This window comes from Bradysia coprophila, unplaced genomic scaffold, assembly GCF_014529535.1.
Source record: "Bradysia coprophila strain Holo2 unplaced genomic scaffold, BU_Bcop_v1 contig_50, whole genome shotgun sequence".
Taxonomy (NCBI): Eukaryota; Metazoa; Arthropoda; class Insecta; order Diptera; family Sciaridae; genus Bradysia; species Bradysia coprophila.
In genome coordinates this window covers 454858-466638 of record NW_023503751.1, presented here as the reverse complement: position 1 = coordinate 466638, position 11781 = coordinate 454858, and the positions used below count along the sequence as shown (strand labels likewise).

The 11781-nt window shown below is 33.8% G+C and overlaps 1 long non-coding RNA gene across 1 annotated transcript; it reads left to right on the top strand.

The window, feature by feature from the left end:
* Window positions 1–10138: 10138 nt before the first annotated feature.
* On the top strand, window positions 10139–10850 carry LOC119082881. Its single transcript, XR_005088737.1, has 3 exons — window positions 10139–10402; window positions 10468–10669; window positions 10736–10850. It is a non-coding gene; the product is annotated as an uncharacterized LOC119082881 (long non-coding RNA).
* Window positions 10851–11781: the final 931 nt, after the last annotated feature.

The window sequence follows — 11781 nt, the reverse complement described above, 5'->3', positions numbered from 1 at the left end:
TGCGCATAAGAAAAAAATAGGTAACAATAATCATATAACTAAAATCCCTAATACAGAACATTCAAACATATACGATCTGAACTAAACTGTAGTGCACCGCACTATATTTACACTTTCACCCAAGACATGATCCATTGATACTTGAATCATGGATGAGCTTTCAAATAAATAACGCCCTGACGTTATACACATCAGCGAAGTTATTCACATCTGCTCACAAGGATTCAATTTAGTTTGAATCATTGTGTGCAATAATAAAATGATCAGATGTTTACAAAAGTTGTTAGAATAATAGGAAAAAAGATTAAGTCATAAAAACTTGAGTTCGCACTTTTAATAAACGCGTATCCGCAATAAAAGTGCAGCTGCAAGTTTGTTAGAGGGTTATTTGGTCCTCCTATCTATTTCTATGTTAAAATTTAATATAAATAGAGGACTTTTTCCTAAGACGAGGGATCAGTATATTGTGTAACGTCATCCCGTCAATTCGTGTGTGTTGTGAGTTAAATAATTTTTCTAGAAAATACTTATAAAAATTTGTTTAATATTTCTATAAACACTCAGAATCATTTTAAGGTTTTTTATAAGAACTTGAAAATATTCAATTGTAATAATATCTCTGATTGAAGAGTTATACTTTTTATGTGTGAACTATCCTTAGAATATTAGTGATTTTGTGGAAATAAATATTTGTGTTCTTAAGAAGTTTTGTTGATCCAACCATTAGCTCGAGTAATCCACTCTCATTATGCGGTTAACTACCGCTCGGCTATCCGGTCGATAGTGTTGTGCACTACAACAAGCATGATTGGTCCGTACGAAATAGTTCGCATTCTACGTAACGGTCGTTATCAAGTCAAAAAAATTGGGTTCGGCCAGTTAACACGTCAGCACCGACAGAACGTATAAAACCGTGGGTCCAACACGTCCACGACGAAGAAGAAAGTGGCTAAATTGGGTCACTAGTGTGTTAAAAAGATAAGTCACTCAACATAGCATAAGGAATTTTTATTTACTTACGATGTTTTCTAGTTTTAGATTGCAAGTTTCGAAATGACACGGCGACATTGCTGGTGACCGTATTACCTTGAAACATGGTTGGATTTTTTTCTTAAACGAACGTCATACGAAATACGGAATGGTGATCGTATTGGTATGACGTTGGAAAATAATAATTGTGCGACTGATCCGATTTACATCAATCTTAGAAGGGCGGATCAGTTCAATAGCGAGGCAATTTTAAGTCATATCATGAAGATATTTGACAGTAATAAGTCGTTTTTCTTAGATGGTTTCCTTAGCATACAATTTCACCACAGTTACCGCATGGGTCAGGTGATGTTACTAAAAAGGAAATAAGCGAAAATACTCTGAATCTATAAAAAGAAAAACAAGTTTTATAAAATAACTGTTCCAAAGAACCACATTGACCAATATTGTTTACCCTATGCTATCATTATGGGTAGAGAATGTGTAAAGTTAAATAATATGGAGATCACTAAAGCAGATTTTGATAGTTATAAAAATGTCAATTTATGTTTACAATCAGGTGTGAACTCAATAAAGAATAATTTTACCGACAAAACAAAGTTTTTTAATTTTACATCCAAACCATTCACTAAGAGAATTTCATTTTTTACACACTGCCATCTATTAGATGGAATAGGTGACATGACAGTAGAGTTAGCCGGACACTTGTTGAATGTCAAAACAGATCAACCGCCAATTGTATTTGGTTTTGTTATAGGAAAAATGGATATGATGGGAGTTGTTTGAACCAACACCATTAGATTGTTTAGAATTGACCAACTCTGTAAATTTTTTAGTGCGCAACCATTGATCGCGCAACCAACAGCGATCACAGATACGCTCAACACAAACAATATGTCACAAAATACCCCAGCACAGATGGTAGGTCTTGACTGTACACAGGGTTGTACACCGTGTACCATCCAGAACACAAATTTTGAACCACAGCATGCGTCAGCAACCTCTGATTCTGATGATTTGTTCGCATTTGTTGCGGGTATTATCTTTTTCTTCGTACTATTTCTCATCCGAATTTAACCGAAAATCAAATTCGTGCAGTGTTGCTGCTTAGGGAAATATATTCTTTTATCAACAAAGAATACATTTCCAAATTAGCAGTTATTATCACATAACATATAGATGCAGTGTCGAATATGTCCATGATGCGGACGTTACCAAAATTGAGTGCATGTAAACATAATTTAGATTTGCATGCAAAACAAATGGTTATGTTCCGTGTTATGGGTATAATCGAGGAAGCGTAAAAATGCTTCGCTCGACATTGCACATATATCAATATGCGATTATTATATTGAAGAATGGTAAACAAGTTATTTGTTATCAATGGTCAGTCATTGCGATGCGTGTACAAGTTATTTTTATGTGAAATCATGTTAATTATTCGTACACCAAAATATATAGAAGATATTTGGGCAATCGAATAAACAAACTCCCGGACGTTGAGACGATAGACTCAACAGAAAAATATTTAACCAATTAACCAATTTTTGAAAAAAGGGTCAGTAGAGCATAATGTCTTTTAAATGAGGTGATGCTTGTATTTAAGCACCCAATAATTTTGTTTTACTATTCAGGAATCGTTATTTCTGCATAGTGAAAAGATGTGTTTCAAACCAAACAAGGAAAACTTAGAAAAACCGAACGAATCAGACTTGCCAGTGCTCATACAGCTTCAATCTGATGATGATACTGAAAATGAGGGTGACTCAACAATGAATCAATTTATGCCATTGCCGGCAGTTAATATTTCGGAAGCAGTGGCAGTGGAAAATATCACTGCAAGTGTGGCAGCAGAAGCCGTTTTTTATCCATTGCTTGATGTGGATACGACCAACGCCGTACCGAATGAAACTGCGGCACCAGATAACCCTGAATTATTGGAAACCATGACGCAACTGGGTCGTAGCTCGATGATGCGACACATGCAGCATTATCTTGAGGTTTCTTAAAGAGTTCGGTTGTTTTACTTAATATGGCGACCGAGTACAGAAGTTCGATAACACGAATAATAAAAGTGATCAAATAACTAAAGTTCAGTTCAAAAAAAAAAAAAAAATTTCAATTAATTATTGACTTTAAAAAATAAAATGGGAACGACAGATTCAAAACCACAAAACACCGATGCTAGCGGTGATTTTTCAAACGCGAATTCTAATAGCATAACAATAAATGAGACATTAGAAAGTCATTCGTCAACAGTTATAGGTATCTTAATAATTGTCGCAGTTATTTTAGTAGTTAACTTACTAATAAAATTATACGTAATGAACAAAAAGAACATACAAAGAAAAGAAAGAGCCAAGAGTAGAATCAACTTATCAAGTGTTTGATGTACGAATAACGAAAAAAAAAGAGTGCAGTTGTTGTGAAACAAAGAGAAAATCAATTTATGAGAAACTTGAACCAAAGTGTCATAAAGTATAACAAAAATTTTCAATATTTTCTATTTTTTTTGAACTAAAAACAATTTAACAAAAATATATACACTGAAAATAAGAATTAAGAAAGCCGTTTGGAACAATTATTTGTGAAAGACAGTGAACAGAGTATGTCATGGAACAAGAGTACTAAGAAAGCCGTTTGGAACAATTATTTGTGAAAGACAGTGAACAGAGTACGTCATGGAAACCGAATCAAATAGCAACGTGTTAAAAGAAATACAAGAATGCATGATTTCCATCGTCATCTACACTTTAGCATTCTTTTTTATAGCTGCTGTACTGGTGGTAATAGTCAATATCATTACAAAGAAAAATAAAAATACAAATTGACTATAGTTGGTGAGTTACACTTAAACATTTTTTTTAATTGATCGAAGGAAAATTTTTATATAAAATATTTACTCGCCATATTTCGCGAAATTTCAATCAGTTCAAAAACGTAACAGTTCACATAGTAGAAATATATTGCAAGTTATTCAGCTACAAGTTAATTATGAAAAATATTTTGCCAACGTGACAAGAAAGAAAAAAAATAATATAAAATGTTTGTTAATTCCAAAGAAAATAAATTTTTGTGTCAACTCAGTGAAAATAAAATAAAACAATTTAAAATGAATGTCCGTTGCATATTGCTGAGGTAAAGAATTCTTTTAAATTTAAAATTTTTAATAAATGAATTAATTGAAAGTTATCAAATATTTTGTCAATTACACAAATATTCTGTCAATTTAGTAAAAATAAAAAATAAAATAAAAAAAAAAAAAAAAAAGAAAATAAAACAAAGAAAAAGAACATATCCAATTTAAAATGAATTTCAGTTAATTTTTGATGACGTTGTGAATTCTTTTAATAAATAAATTAATCGAAAGTTATTAAATATTTTGTCAATTAAACAAATATTTTGTCAATTTGGTAAGAAGAGAAAAAAAAAAAAACCCAAGTAAAATAAAATAAACAATTTGAAATGAGTTTCCGCCGAATTTTGATGAGTCTGATAATTCTTTTGTAAATTTTATTTCGGGATTAAATATTGAATATGGAACTTTTTATTGATTTTAATGGATGACTTAATAAAATTTTACAGATTATTGAAAGAAGATTTCTTAAGAGCAACGAAAAGAATATTAAAAGAGGAAGTACCAAAACAAGAAACAACGTTAGAAGACGCTAGGATTGACATTATCACTACATTTAACAAAATAGTTCAATTCTATATTGACCATTGGAACAAGTTTTCCGAAAAAGACCAAGATACGTTGCTTGAGAAATTTGAGACTAATAAAAACAAGTTGATAGATTGCTTTAAAGTGTTGAATGTAATTGCTGATCCAAATACAATTACATACAATCAATTACTAGTAGAGTCTGAGCTCAAAAGGCAAATTAATTCTAATCCCAATTCAAGATCTGATCCAAATCAAACTAACGAGTCTGGACCAGATTACAGTCACAAGATGTCTGCCGAAGAAAATTTTCTCAAATTATGTGGGTCTACCATAAACAAACCTTACGATGGAGATCCATTGTCACTTAACAGCTTTGTGGACTCTCTGAATTTGTTGAACAAAATGGCAAAGTCTGATGCTTTGAAGGAGATCTTGATTGAATTTGCGCTTACTAAATTGATAGGAACTGTTCGAGATGGAATAGTGGGTACACCGGGAACTGTGAATGAAATTATAGACGCAGTGAAAGCAGTAGTTAAACCAGAGAGCTCAAAAGTAGTTGAAGGAAAATTTCATGCATTGAGATTAGATCGTACGCCTGTACAAAACTTTTGTGACAAATCTAATGAATTAGCAGAACGTTTTCGCAGAGCACTCATTTTAGAGGGAATACCCCCAGAAAGAGCTGAAATTATGACTGTTGATAAAACAGTAGAAGTCTGCCGCTTGAACGCTAAATCCGATTTGATTAAGTCAGTGTTAGCATCTACTCCGTTTACCGATCATAAGGAGGTTGTTTCTAAGTTTATTTGTGAAATAAGTTCTCAACGACAAGAGAAACAAGTTCTTTCATACAGGGCTCAACGAGGAAATCCTAATAATTATAGAGGCCGTGGTAGAAATCGAGGTAATGGATATTCTCGAGGTAACAATCGTGGCGATCAAGTAAATTCTCAGACGTTCTACAATTCGAACAGGAATGACAATTCTAATAATAACTATTACCGGAGAAATAATAGATATAATGGTAGAAGTAGAGGCACCTCTAATAGAGGGTACCGCTCTAACAATTTTAATAATTCTAGTTATCCTGTCAGATATTTGGGAAACGAGGAAGCCCCCCAATGGGGACTGGGGGGGGAAAGCCAGGAAATAGTCCCTCAACGACTGGCAATAACAAATTGAAAACAGTGTATTCTCTTAATTCAAATTTTTCCGATTTCGTCATCTTATTTTCTAAATTAAATTACGAAGGCTCCACAATGTTAGTTGATACTCAAGCCGGAATTTCTCTTATAAAAATTTCTTCGATAAAAAATTATTTTAACGTGGCTAAGCGTATGAATGTAAATGATATAATCAGCATTAAAGGATTTACTAATGAAATAATATTATCCTTAGGAACGATATGCGTTGATTTTTATGTTGATAACGAAATTGTGCCAGCATTACTCCATGTAGTGCCAGATGATTTCGACATCCCTTCAGATGGGATTATTGGGAAGGATTTCCTTCATTTTTACAAATGTAGCATTGACCTGAATAAGATGACTCTTAATATTAATTTGAATGGCTACATTCTACCAATTCCACTACTGGAAGGCCCTGAAGATGATGTGATGGTTTTACCAGCGCGTAGTGAAGTAGTTCGTTCAATTAAATTATCTTCTGTAGGAGATGTACTGGTATTAGACCAAGAAATTGAAGAGGGTGTTTTGGTACCACGAACAATTGTATCATCATCAAATCCTTTAATACGGATACTGAACGTTAACACCTCCTACAGAGCAGTTAAAAAAAGTAGTTTCATTGAAACAGAGCCGCTTTCTAAATACGACATAGTCGATCTAAAACAAGCCAGCTCAAAAGAAAACAGAAAAACACAACTTTTTGAAAAACTCAGAAAGAATACAAACCCCTTATATAGGTCGAAAATGCAAAAACTGTGGGACAAATATCCTGACATTTTCACTTTAGATTCTGATAAACTGACAGTTAACAATTTTTACAAGCAAGAATTAAGAGTTGTTGATACAGAACCAGTTTATATAAAAAATTATAGGTTACCACACTCACAGAAAGAAGAAATAAATAAGCAGATCAAAAAATTTCTAGATAGCAATCTCATTGAACCTAGCCGTTCAAATTACAATAGTCCCATAATACTTGTCCCTAAGCCACCTCTCAATGGTGAGAAGAGATGGAGGCTCTGTGTTGATTACCGCATGGTTAATAAAAAACTTATTGCGGATAAATTTCCATTGCCTAGGATAGAAGACATCCTTGATAATTTGGGCCGTGCAAAGTTCTTTTCAATTTTAGACCTCTACGGAGGATTCCATCAAGTTCCTTTGGAGGAAACTTCAAGAGACATAACGTCATTTAGCACGGATAATGGGTCATACCGGTGGAAAGTTCTACCCTTCGGGCTGAACGTATCTCCAAATTCATTCAGTAGAATGATGTCTCTAGCATTCTCAGGAGTGTCACCATTGCAATGGTTCCTCTATATTGATGACATAGTAGTAGTCGGATGCTCAGAAAAGCACCACATGAAGAACCTCGAGTCAGCTTTTCAAGTTTGTGAAAAATACAACCTAAAACTGCATCCTGATAAATGTAAATTTTTTAAAACTGAAGTAACTTATTTGGGTCACATGTGCACTGATCATGGGATATATCCTGACCCGTCCAAAACCGAGGCAGTTCAGAAATATCCAGCCCCACAAGACAAAGATGCTGTAAAGCGTTTCGTCGCATTTATGAATTACTATCGTAAATTCATTCCGAATTTTGCTGCACTAGCAAAACCCTTGAATAACCTGGGACGGAAACGTACAGATTTCCATTGGACCAAAGAGTGTCAGGTTTCCTTTGATGAACTTAAGCAATGTTTATTGAATCCACCAATATTACAATATCCTGATTTTATGAAAGAATTCACATTGACAGTAGACGCCTCTAAATATGCAGTTGGTGCCGTATTAAGTCAGGAACATGAAGGACATGATTTACCTGTGTCCTTTGCGTCTCGAAGCTTTACCCAAGGTGAAATGAATAAGGCGAACATAGAAAAAGAATTAGCCGCAATTCATTTCGGAATTACCCATTATCGCCCCTATCTGTATGGATATCATTTCCATGTTAAAAGCGATCACAAGCCCCTGACGTATTTATTCTCGTTGAGAAATCCATCCTCTAAACTGACTCGTATAAGACTCGATTTGGAAGAATATAATTTCTCAATCGGACACATAAAAGGAAAAGACAACGTGGTAGCGGACGCGTTATCACGTATCACGATAGAAGAACTCAAACTGGTATCAGAACACTCTACTCAAGTAAATGTCATGACAAGAGCAATGAAAAGAAATATGAACAATGACAAAATTGAAAATGAAAAATCTAGAAGCCATGAAATTAATGAAAGTGAACTTAACTTACACGTATATGATGGCATTAACGATCGTAATAAACCATTGATAAAATTCGATATTAACGAAAATAAATTACAAATTTTTGAAAAAAGGAAGAAAATAATTGAAATAAATAGAAATGATATGGATCGACTAATAGCCATCCACTTTGAAAATAAAATACCTAGAAATATTGACAAATGTACAATACTTAAACTATTCTTGCGCAAAGTAGATGAGTTAGCCAATGACAAAAATGTGACACATGTGCAAATCCTTAACAATGACAAAATATTTCAATCATTTGGAATAGTTAATTTTAAAAATATTTGTAATGAAACGTTGAATAAATTGAAAATAATTGTAGTAAAACAACCAAAAATAATTAATTCGGAGGACGAAAAGAAAAAATTGATAAGTGAATACCATGATCATCCTATTTTTGGAGGTCATTCAGGCCAGAGACGCATGTACGCGAAATTGAGAATTAATTATTTTTGGAAAGGTATGAGAAAAGACATAGCTAAATATGTAAATAATTGCAGTAAATGTAAAATGAATAAACCTAAAAGAAAAAAACGTTGAGCCATTAGTGTTAACAGATACTCCTCAAACATCTTTCGACACCGTTATTGTTGATACAGCAGGACCATTTAAGTTGACTCCGAATGGAAACAAATACATTGTTACTCTCATATGCGATTTGACGAAATATCTTATCGCTATTCCTATTAAAAATAAAGAGGCAGAGACAGTGGCACGTGCCATATTCGACAACTGTATACTTATTTATGGTCCTATGTCTAAAATATTGTCGGATAAGGGTACTGAATATTTAAATGAATTGTCCCGAGAATTATATAAATTGCTAAGTGTTGAATATCGTCAATCAACAGCTTACCACCACGAAACGGTAGGATCTATAGAAAGAAGCCATAGGGTCCTAAACGAGTATTTGAGGTCATATGTGAACGAGGAATTGGATGATTGGGATGATTATTTAAGATACTTCACATACTGTTACAACATCACTCCTCATACTAGTTTAGATATGCGATACTCACCATTCGAATTAGTCTTCGCAAAGTCACCAAAATCATACGACTTTCTCTTAAATCATAAGATAGATCCAGTTTACAATTTTGACAATTATGCAATTCAAGTAAAATTTCAATTACAAAGAATGCACAAGATGGCTCAACATTTTTTGAAATTGAACAAAGAAAGAAGTAAAGTTAGATATGATGAAAAAGTTCATCAATTAGATTTTAAGATAAATGATAAGGTATTAGTAAAAAATCATGATAAGCATAAGTTAGAACCAGTATATTCTGGACCATTTACACTTAAAGAAGTTAAAACATCTAATGTAGTCTTGGTCAATGACAAAGGAAATGAACAGGAGGTTCATAAAAATAGGCTAGTTAAATATTGTCAGAGTTAAATAAGATAATTATTTCAATTAAATTACTTTATATATTATTTTGATAATACTTTATTAATTATGTTTTAATTCTTAAAAAGCAATTCTTACAAAAAGACAAAAAAAAAAAAAAAAATAATAATAATAATAAAAAAAAATAAATAAAAAAAGTGAAGACGAAGAAAGTATACTCTAAATTTTGTTTGGCATTCTAAATTTTGTTTTCGTGTAAGTAAATTTTTGAAAAAAAAAAATTTTATTCCACTCTTCTAAAAGGAGGGAGGTGTAATGTAATTGTCTACATTTAGGCAATTACATTATACAGTACACAGTTATTATATGCATGTAGAGAGAGTGGGGAGACTGTACTTTTAATTTATTAATTGTCTTGAATAAAATTAGTCTTTGGCAAACCACTAAAGAGTTCGGTTGTTTTACTTAATATCTCTCAGATCAACCATGCAATGCTTTTTGGGAACCATGTATCCTATTACCGTATCACGCCAATATATGGGTATGTGATGTCCCAGTCCCGGCTAGAGGATGTTCTGGGCCACACATAGATCACTTTGATCACAAAATAATAATACCTCAATTGGATCCAACAGTAATTTATTTATCAAAATGTGAAGTGATAAAGGAAATTAAAGACAAAAAAAAATTCCGTTTTCGAAAATTAATTAAAAAAAACTGCCAAAGTGTGAAATTGGACAGAAATCACAAAAGAAAGAACAAAAAAAACCAAAAAGAACATAAACATGACCCCAAAGGTGTTTGAAGGTGTTGGAGTGATGCCACAAGTGCCGCATGGAGCAGTGCAATTACCGCCGGCGTCGCCGACAGTTCAAGATGAATCGGAATCAGATGACAGTGACGAGGAATTACTCGTGTCGAGAATAATGCCATGTAAGTACAAAAAGAAAAACAACCAACATAGGAAACAATTATAAATCAGTATATCCACCTTGTAGGGTATCGACATAAATATTTCTACCGTTTCCTCGTACCACCGACGCATTCACGTTGCAAGACGATTTCTGCCCAGATCAAGGGAACGCATCGTCGGAATACGAGGTGGTCGGGTGGATGCGTGTGAAACGCTGTTCCGAAATCTGGAAAGTGGATGCGCTCGTGAGCAGTGGCATATTCCATCAGGATGGGATGGGGAATTCAGTAAGTAAAAGAAAAAAAAAACTCATCCAAAGGAAGCGTGAGTAACAAATGAATAACTATTTACAGGCATCAATTGGACAGAAGGGGAACCAGCATAACGAGGGTCCATAAGCATTAGCCCTACTCACGTTAAAAAAATGTGGTTCAGATCCTTCGGAGGAATGTCGATTTCGTTTCATTATCGGACACTAAATAATTCTCTAGAACATCATAATTGACAAAAAATTGTTTCTGAGTCGCGCAACGCAATCGAAAATGCATGCGTTTCTATACGTTACCATGCGTTTCTATGCGTTTTCATGTAAACTTTGAATGCGTTGCGCGACTCAGAAACAATTTTTTGTCAATTATGATGTTCTAGAGAATTGTTTAGTGTCCGATAATGAAACGAAATCGACATTCCTCCGAAGGATCTGAACCACATTTTTTTAACGTGAGTAGGGCTAATAAGCATGCAATTCAAAACGTGTAACCAATTATATCAAAATAAAGAATGGATACAGAATAGATTGTGTGCATGTAATTGAAGACGGTGTCGGCACCAAAAGGGAAGCTGTACATGGGCATACAGGAAACAGCAAAGAAAAATTAAGGTAAAAATTTAATATCTAAAGAAAATATGAAAACTGCTCAAACGAACGATGGTAAGTCATGCAATCAATTCTTGTCTTTCACGGCAATTTCCTTCATCTCATCTTTCTCTTGAAAACTGGACTCATCACATATGGAATCAAACGTTCCACGTTCATAGTTTCGGGATGTTTTTTCCCAACCTGCTTAACAGCTACAGTGTGATCGTCATACTTGTGAATAATTTCAAATAGCCCTTTAAATTTCGGGTCACGTTTCTTACTTCTGGGAGGTGCTGTAGCAACAGCCAGATCACCAACATGGAAATTATGGACATTAAGAGTACGGTCATGATATTTCTTAGAAGTCACCTTAGCAGCAGCCAAATTTTTTCGTGCCAATTCCCAAGAAACTTGGGCATCTTTTCTGCACATCAACACCACATCATCCTCATTATAAACAGGTGCAGGTTGTCGTTTGAGAACAACAGGGATGGCGGATGTAAAGCCGAACAACTGTGTTGAAGGTGCACATTTAGTACC